The 7,806-nt window shown below is 36.3% G+C and overlaps 1 long non-coding RNA gene across 5 annotated transcripts; it reads right to left on the bottom strand.

Annotated features, from left to right (window-relative positions):
* Window positions 1-1,805: 1,805 nt before the first annotated feature.
* Window positions 1,806-6,262, bottom strand: LOC125677589 (uncharacterized). Of its 5 annotated transcripts, none has more exons than XR_008801041.1 (4): window positions 4,297-5,488; window positions 3,962-4,169; window positions 2,918-3,104; window positions 1,806-2,040 (listed from the first exon to the last, which is right to left on the bottom strand). It is a non-coding gene; the product is annotated as an uncharacterized LOC125677589 (long non-coding RNA). The 5 variants fall into 5 exon arrangements; XR_008801045.1 differs by lacking the exon at window positions 1,806-2,040 and adding an exon at window positions 6,014-6,262 and having other exon boundaries at window positions 2,047-3,104; window positions 3,962-4,129; window positions 4,230-4,354; XR_008801043.1 differs by lacking the exon at window positions 1,806-2,040 and adding an exon at window positions 6,014-6,262 and having other exon boundaries at window positions 2,047-3,104; window positions 4,297-4,354.
* Between the last annotated feature and the right edge of the window lie 1,544 nt (window positions 6,263-7,806).

Raw genomic sequence — 7,806 nt, 5'->3', positions numbered from 1 at the left:
CGAAAGAGAATACCCTAACGTCAAGTATTATTTCGATCAAACATCGACTTGACACAATCAATACCCCCCCCCCCCCCCCCCCCCCCCCCCCATACAATCATTTATCAGTGCAAGAGATGTACGTAACTTGCACTAATAATAATAATAATAAAAACAACCCCAAATACATACAAGCAGGCATGTACTATTTCTCCAAGTATTTTCTAATACATGATATAACAAATATATACTTTTAGATCTCTAGAGACACGATCAGTTTTCTGGTCAAACATTAGAGAAATTCTTTTACAGTTGCCTACTGAAAATGCAAAAAAAAAAAAAAAATAAAAAAAATGTTACTTCTAAAATTCTTTTTCTGTTGCAAATAATTATCACAAAATATGATCTTTTCTTATACATAGAAATATGTCCAATAACGTTTCTAAAATGTCGTTTTGTTAAAAATCAGTTGCAGGGGTCTTTGCCCTGGACCCAGTGCGTGCGCGGATCTAGAGGGGGATCGGGGGGGGGGGGGGGGGGGGGGGGGGGGGGGGGGGGCGTCCGGACACCCCCCCCCCCTGGAATATGCAAAGACAAATAAATTACAATATAATGATTTATAAGAAAAATGAGTTGACTGTTATTATATAAAGTTCGACACCCCCTGGGAAAAATTCTGGATCCGCGCCTGCAGTGTCTTCGATGGCCCTAGTTTTTTCACTACCCCCTTTTGGATCCGCCACTGCTCTTTAATTCGAACATCCTAGGCGCAATTCTACTTGTGCACAGATCAAGGTTTTTTTTATTTGGGGAGGGGGGATGTTACAACCTACGTGTACATGTATACTAGGGGTCCACAATTTGGGATTCTAAAAAAAATAAAAATTGGGGGGAGGGGGTCCAGTCATGTGCTTGCATTTTCTCATTCATACCTTTTCTATTGCAAAATTTATTTCTCAGACATCTTTGCTTGGTAGTTATTCACATGCAAAAAAAAAAATAATAATAAAACGAAAAAAAAAAAAAAAAAGACACGTGGGCCACATCGCTTACACAAGTCACCGTGCCGTTATTCAGCTGTTGCAATGAAAATTTTTGACCTAAAAAAAATCACAATATACTGAAAATGAATTCACACAACACAGATACTTAGTATGCCTCAACACCAATATCACTAGCATGATCTTGCTGTTCTGGATAGGACCAAAGTCACAAGGTCATAGATTATGATAGGAAATGAAAGACCTTGCCATAAGAAATATCTACAAAATATGAAAGCTTAAATAGTTCAGGAGATATATGATTAGGTCAGATTTTAATTAAAAGTAGGTCAGATTTCAAGGTCATACACTAAGGTATAAAAAGGTCTTGCCATAAACAACCTATATACAAAATATGAAAGCCCTCGCCAAAATAGTTCCGTATACATGTATGTATGTATGTATATATATATATATAATATATATATATATATATATTAATATATATATATATATATATATATATTTAATATGTTATATGTCTGCACTATGTTGGGAAGATTTCATGTAAATTTCCACTTTTCTGGTCCTGTAGTTCTTAAAAAAAGATTGTTAAATGACCCCACCTTAATTTGCCTTCTCATTACTATCTCTGACACTCCTTTGAAGAGGGCATGACCCTTTATTTGAACAAACTTAAATACCCTTCACCCAAGGATGATTTGTACCAAGTTTGATTGAAATTGGCCCAGTGGTTTTGGAGAAGCTGATGGACATACGGCAGGCAAAAGATGATTAGAATTTTAAAAGATCGGCTGAGCTCTAACAAAACAAATCAAAACCAGCTGTCATATTAATTTTATTTTTAAAAAAATTCTTTATATCATAATAAAGTTTTATTCTAATCTAATGCAATAGATACTGCTTATGCAACATGCATAATTTTTAATACAGGCGAGATTGGGTAGCAAGCATGTTTCTGAATCATTATATATAAAATATAACTTAATTTGAATCAAAATATCATTTACAGATTTCTCATTCATCCTTCATCCCCAATGGAAGTTCATCATTCAAGAATCTGGAATTAAAGAGAAATACAAATAAGAAGGATACCTCACCAAAGCACAACAATACAATAATAAACTATTTCTACCATTCTAAAAATGTGGATCAGAATGGCCTTTATTGCGGGTGTTCTGGGGGAGATTAATGCATACATGGGCATATAAGCATGACTGATAAGAATGAATTGTGCATGTATTCACACTGGTTCAAACTCAACATACATGTACATACACTGTATAATCTACAAATAAGCTTTACAGTGTTATGTACACATGGAGAAATTTTGAGGGGGAAATATAGTTTGAAATTTAAATTGTAAGTCATATTCAACAATGAAAATTTTCACTTCAAGTCATGAAGATAAAATTAGAATTTTGTCCCATTGGACTACAAAGAAATAAAAAAAAATGCAGCATTATTTCCTATTTCTAAAGTTTGTAATATAAGTCATTTATTTATATATACATTCTCATTTTATGTAAATGGGCAGTATAAAAATAAATCAAACACCTGTCCCATTGGACCTACATGTGTATCTACCAATTTGAACACAAACTTAATCAAATACATAAATTAGCATCTAGTATACAAAGCATTTCCAAAACATTTACCATGTACAGTACCCAAAGATATGTAACCTTAACAAAATTTATAAACAAAATGAAGTATCATTAGTAATAACAAATCTGTAGCACTGAAAGCATGTCATATTCACAAACTTCACATTTCAATGTACATAATTCAGGGTATTAATGCTCAAAAGAATTCATTATCAAGTGTGCTGCTTGTCATTCCTGTTGCAAACAAAAATTGTATATAAGTTGTCCAAAAAAAAATCAAAAAAATAATATTCATAATTTGACAAGATGCCTGTGGGTTACATATCTCACCTTTATATTGACTCTTTAATTCTGGTATGATGTTAAATGTGCCATCATTGTATCACTTCCATCATAACTCATTCTTCAGAACCATGATTTCAACCTCCACCAGTGCCAAATCCAACTGCCTTACGACTTAAAGAGTGTGTGTTTGAGAACGCAGCCCAAAGTCAGATGTAACAAACTCATAGTGGTTCTGAATTGAATAAAAAATGTGTGAAAAGTTGACAGTTAAAAATGTTAGGACAATTTTTATCAGAAAAGCTCATCTTGGCTAAAAGAAAAATTATAAATGCATGAATTAACCAAGAGGCCCACAGGCCTTATCGGTCACCTGAGTATTAGTTAAAAGTATCACTACTCCAATTAAGACCATATTATTAAAATGTTTTACACACACACATATATATATATACTATACAATACTAGGTTTTGGTCCCACACTGGTCTCAGAAACTCAACCCCATGGATCATGAAATTTACAATTTTGGTAAAGGACTTCCTGCTGTACATCACAATGTATTCAGTTTTTCTTACACATGTACGGTTGTAGAAAAGACTTTTGAAAATTGGTCAATTTTTGGCAGTATTTGTCCTTCCCGAGGCCCCAGGGGTGCAGGAGTACTGAAATTTACAATTTATGTCCCTCTTGTCCTAAAAATGCTTCATACCATTTGAAAAGAATTGGAACAGTAGTTATTGTCAACGCACGTTGCACGACACACGTTGAACTCAGGTGATCTAAAATTCCAGATGTGTTTGTGAAACGCTGATGCCCCTGGATTTCAACAAAATGGAATCAGATCAAAGTTCAATGATAAGGTCACAAGGTCAAAGGTTTTGTTGTCAGTGGAAAGGTCTTGCCACAAGAAATATACACGTACTGACGTACATACCAAACTGAAAGCTCCACCTCTAATGGTGTAAAATATATGACCAAGGTTAAAGTTTTTTACGACAGACAGACCAAAAAGAATATGACCTTAGCTTTGATCTTTGATTCCAGGGTCATACAAGAGTGGCAGAAGCAGGCTTTTGGGCTGTGAAACTCACCTGATTCAGCTGGAAAATAGTTGATTTTTGTGACAGTTTGTCCTGTGACAAAGGTCTTGGATGAGAACAATTGCATAACAGTTTCAGGATCAACATGGTTGTCCATGAATCAGGTTGAATCAATGAACGCCACATTCCCACTGGAGGTAAAGGCAATGGAAGACCTATCTGTAGATTTATCAATAGGAAGGGCTTTAGTTCCATCACACTTCAGTGGATATGCAATAAAAATGAGTTTTATACATAGTTATACTTAATATTGGCCTACATTGGGTTAATGGTTCATGTGCATTTTAGAACAATAACTTCAGTCCATCACTTTTAACACTGCATACCATGTCCTAGGAGATTCTGCCTAGCCCCTTTCCAAATCCAATTCAGGATACCGGTAGTCTTCGTGAACAAAAGACAAAGATAAAATTAAAATGTTACATGAAAGGTGAAGATAACAAACAGTGATCAATCTCATAACTCCTATAAGGAATACAAAATAGGGAGTTGGGCAAATATGGACCCCTGGACACACCAGAGGTGGGATCAGGTGCTTAGGAGAAGTAAGCATCCCCTGTTGACCGGTCATACCCATGGCGTGAGCCCTATATCCTAATCAGGTAAACAGAGTTTTTCGTAGTCAAAATCAGTGTGCCAAGAACGGCCTAACAATCAGTATGAAACACGTCAGACAGCATTTGACCCAATGAAAGTGTTATGTGTTACTGAAAGGATTCTCCTTATTTTTAAGGGCAAGAATATATAACAATGACAAAATCTAATTTAGCTATTTTATTGATAGAAGTGTCAATTAATGAGAATACTGCATTCAATAAACAAGATGTGCCTGTGAAACACTATGCCTCTGATAGTAACAAAGAAACAATACACGTGTTGAAAACCTTTAGTACCAAAAATAAAGTTATTATTACAAGGAATGCACACATGAACATGATGAAACATGACAGCCCTGTCACTCATTATTCAAAAGTTATGAGCAAGTTGAAGATTGCAGTATAAGTTTTGTAATTTGGGTTAAACTCCAAGGTCAAGGTCCCAAAGTCATGGATCATGTTCTCAAATGAAAGGTCTTGCTATAAGAAATATATGTACAAAATATGACTTATTCAAAAAGTTAACTTTTCTTTAAAATAGATCAAACTCAAAAGTCAAGGTCACAAGGTCAAAAAGTTTGGTACCAAAAGAAAGTTCAATTGTCAATATGTATAAATGCACCACAATATACAAACAAAAGAACTTTCTAATATTAAATCTAGACAATCCAAATTAATTGTAACTGTGTGTTTCATGATCAAAAACAGTTTGAATACAATTAGGATTTACATTTATTTCAGGAATACTTTTAGCTCACCTGAGCTCAAAAGAGCTTGTCTGGCATGTAGTGTAAACTTTACATATTTCTTACTTCTCCAGAACCATGGTGCCAGGGACAATTTTCACTAAACATATTATTTTAGCATCCATCGGTAAAGGGAATTCAAAAGCATTCAAATGCAGGGTGGTGCCCTTTTCAAAGGGGAGATGATATTAAGAAATGTTCAAAATGTACCATGGTGGCATGTTTAATATAAAAATCTTCTGCACAAGAACCACTAGACTAAAGTTATGTGAGGACATCCTTCATTAGTGAAGATTAAAAACTTAGTCAGATTAATGTGCAAGCATCCTCAGCAGTGTAGATTCAAGATTGATCAAATCATGGGTTGGGGGGGGGGGGGGGGGTCATACAGTTATTGACTGGGTAAGAGGACAACAGCTGTTTCGCTTGATCCAAAATGTAAGTTCATATATGAGAGGTCAGAGACATATTTATTTTAGTTATAAATGTCCCTGATGAGGTACACGTGTACACGGTACAGAATGCAGCATTCCATCATCATATGACAGCTGTGTGATGATACGAAAGCAGACGATAAAACAAACTTCAAGATCGTGGGATAAAAATGTAGGTAGTAACTAAAGCGTAAAATGGTACAAAAAGTGCTTAGCTGGTTATAACTGTTACCATCTATGCTTGAAAAATCAATTATTTCTGTTTACCTTCTTGTGTCGCCTTTTCGAATCCCGTAAACAACTTCTAGTAGTAGAATAAACCAATCGCGGTGACGTATTCCGGAAAGATTTTACTTGTTCCGATTATTATCGTTCATGTAAGCTAAAATCATTCTCATTTAAGTAACATCTCGATTTTTTCCGCCATTTTGCTTTAGAATCTAGCACTAAATTTTTATGCTAGCTTTCCCTACGTAGGGGCTAACCTAGCACATCGTTCAAGATCGTAGCGCTACCGAGCCCTACGTTGCCGCTACGATCTTGAACGCGGCCCTGGTATGTGGATCGACGCCACCTAGCCAGAGTTGGTTGCTATGTATACATGTATAAACGTAACTATGACGTCACAGTCGTACGTTACATTATGAAACGTGATATTTTAAATGCATCTAAGATATTATACACATCTAAGGTATTGTACCACTATCAATTTCCACTTATTTGTTTATGTACTAGAGTGAATAAGACGTTAATGATACCAAAACTGAATCTGTGGTGAAGATATAAATAACACATTATTCAGGGATTCGGTTCTGACCTTTTAGCATCATCCACGGGCGCGCTTCCGGCGAAGAAATGCATCGATTTGATGCAATTCTTGCGCCGATCCACGTTCGAGTCTTCTTACCGGTTACGGAAAAGGACGAGCGCGTGATTTGATTGGCGACAGCTAAGTCGAGAGTGCGTTCGAGGTCGCCGTTCCCTTGTTCTCGTGCTCCGTTCTTGGAGTCTCGAACGACGAGAACATGTGCGCACGAACGTGTTCTTAATTTTGTTCTTCCACCACACTACCTACAGAGGTGTTGTGAGTTCTTATACCTCGAACCCGTTCTCGGACTGCGTACTTGGCGTTCGGGATTGACAGGAATTTGTACTCGTACGGAAAACGGCGATCTCTAACGCACTCATTTATGCCAAAACGTCAAATCTTCAACACCTTATGCGGTGTCAGGTTGATCCGTCCCACGGTTGGTCCGTCCCTAGTCGATCCGTTCCTTGGTCGATTCGGCCCACTTTGCTTAGTCGATCCCACACCTTCAATTTTTTTATTAAAGATATAATTTTAGGTCTCTGTAGTTAGTTATCAAAATCAAATAACTGTTGGAGTGAGGTATGTCAATAAAATTGTTTATACAAACCTTATAGGCTTTATAATTTTTGTTACAAGTGCGATAATCAGTACGATTGGTTATGAAAAAGTGTGCTCATTATATTGTTTTATGTTTTATTGTTTATATTGTATTATATTGTTTTTATCCCGGTCCGTCCGTCCCAGTTGTTGTCACTAAAACTGTGTCCATATTTATAGCGCAATCCAAATGATATTCTAGGAACTGAATACCAATGTCCTGCAGTCCTGCAGATGTGCGATAAAGTTTCAGAATTTTCATACTGGCCCCAGGGGACAAATAGGGGCTGAAAAATGACGTTTTCTAACATAAAGATTGTCACTTAAACTCCATCTACAACTGTAGGAGCAGTCACATGATATTCTAGGAGCTGAATAGTAATGTCCTGTAGATGTGCTATAAGATTTCGGAATTTTCATAATGGCCCCAAGGGGCAAGTAGGGGCTGAAAAATGTCGTTTTCTATCACAAAGCATGTCACTTAAACTCCATCTACATCTTTAGGAATAGTCACATGATATTCAAGGAGCTGAATAGTAATGTCTTGTAGATGTGCAATAAGATTTCGGAATTTTCATATTGGCCCCAGGGTGCAAATAGGGGCTGAAAAAAATGACGTTTTCTATCACAAAGCTTGTCACTTAAACTCCAT

This window comes from Ostrea edulis, chromosome 3, assembly GCF_947568905.1.
Source record: "Ostrea edulis chromosome 3, xbOstEdul1.1, whole genome shotgun sequence".
Classification (NCBI taxonomy): domain Eukaryota; kingdom Metazoa; phylum Mollusca; class Bivalvia; order Ostreida; family Ostreidae; genus Ostrea; species Ostrea edulis.
Note: the sequence above shows the minus strand (reverse complement) of the source record. Positions and strands in the feature narration are given on the sequence as shown.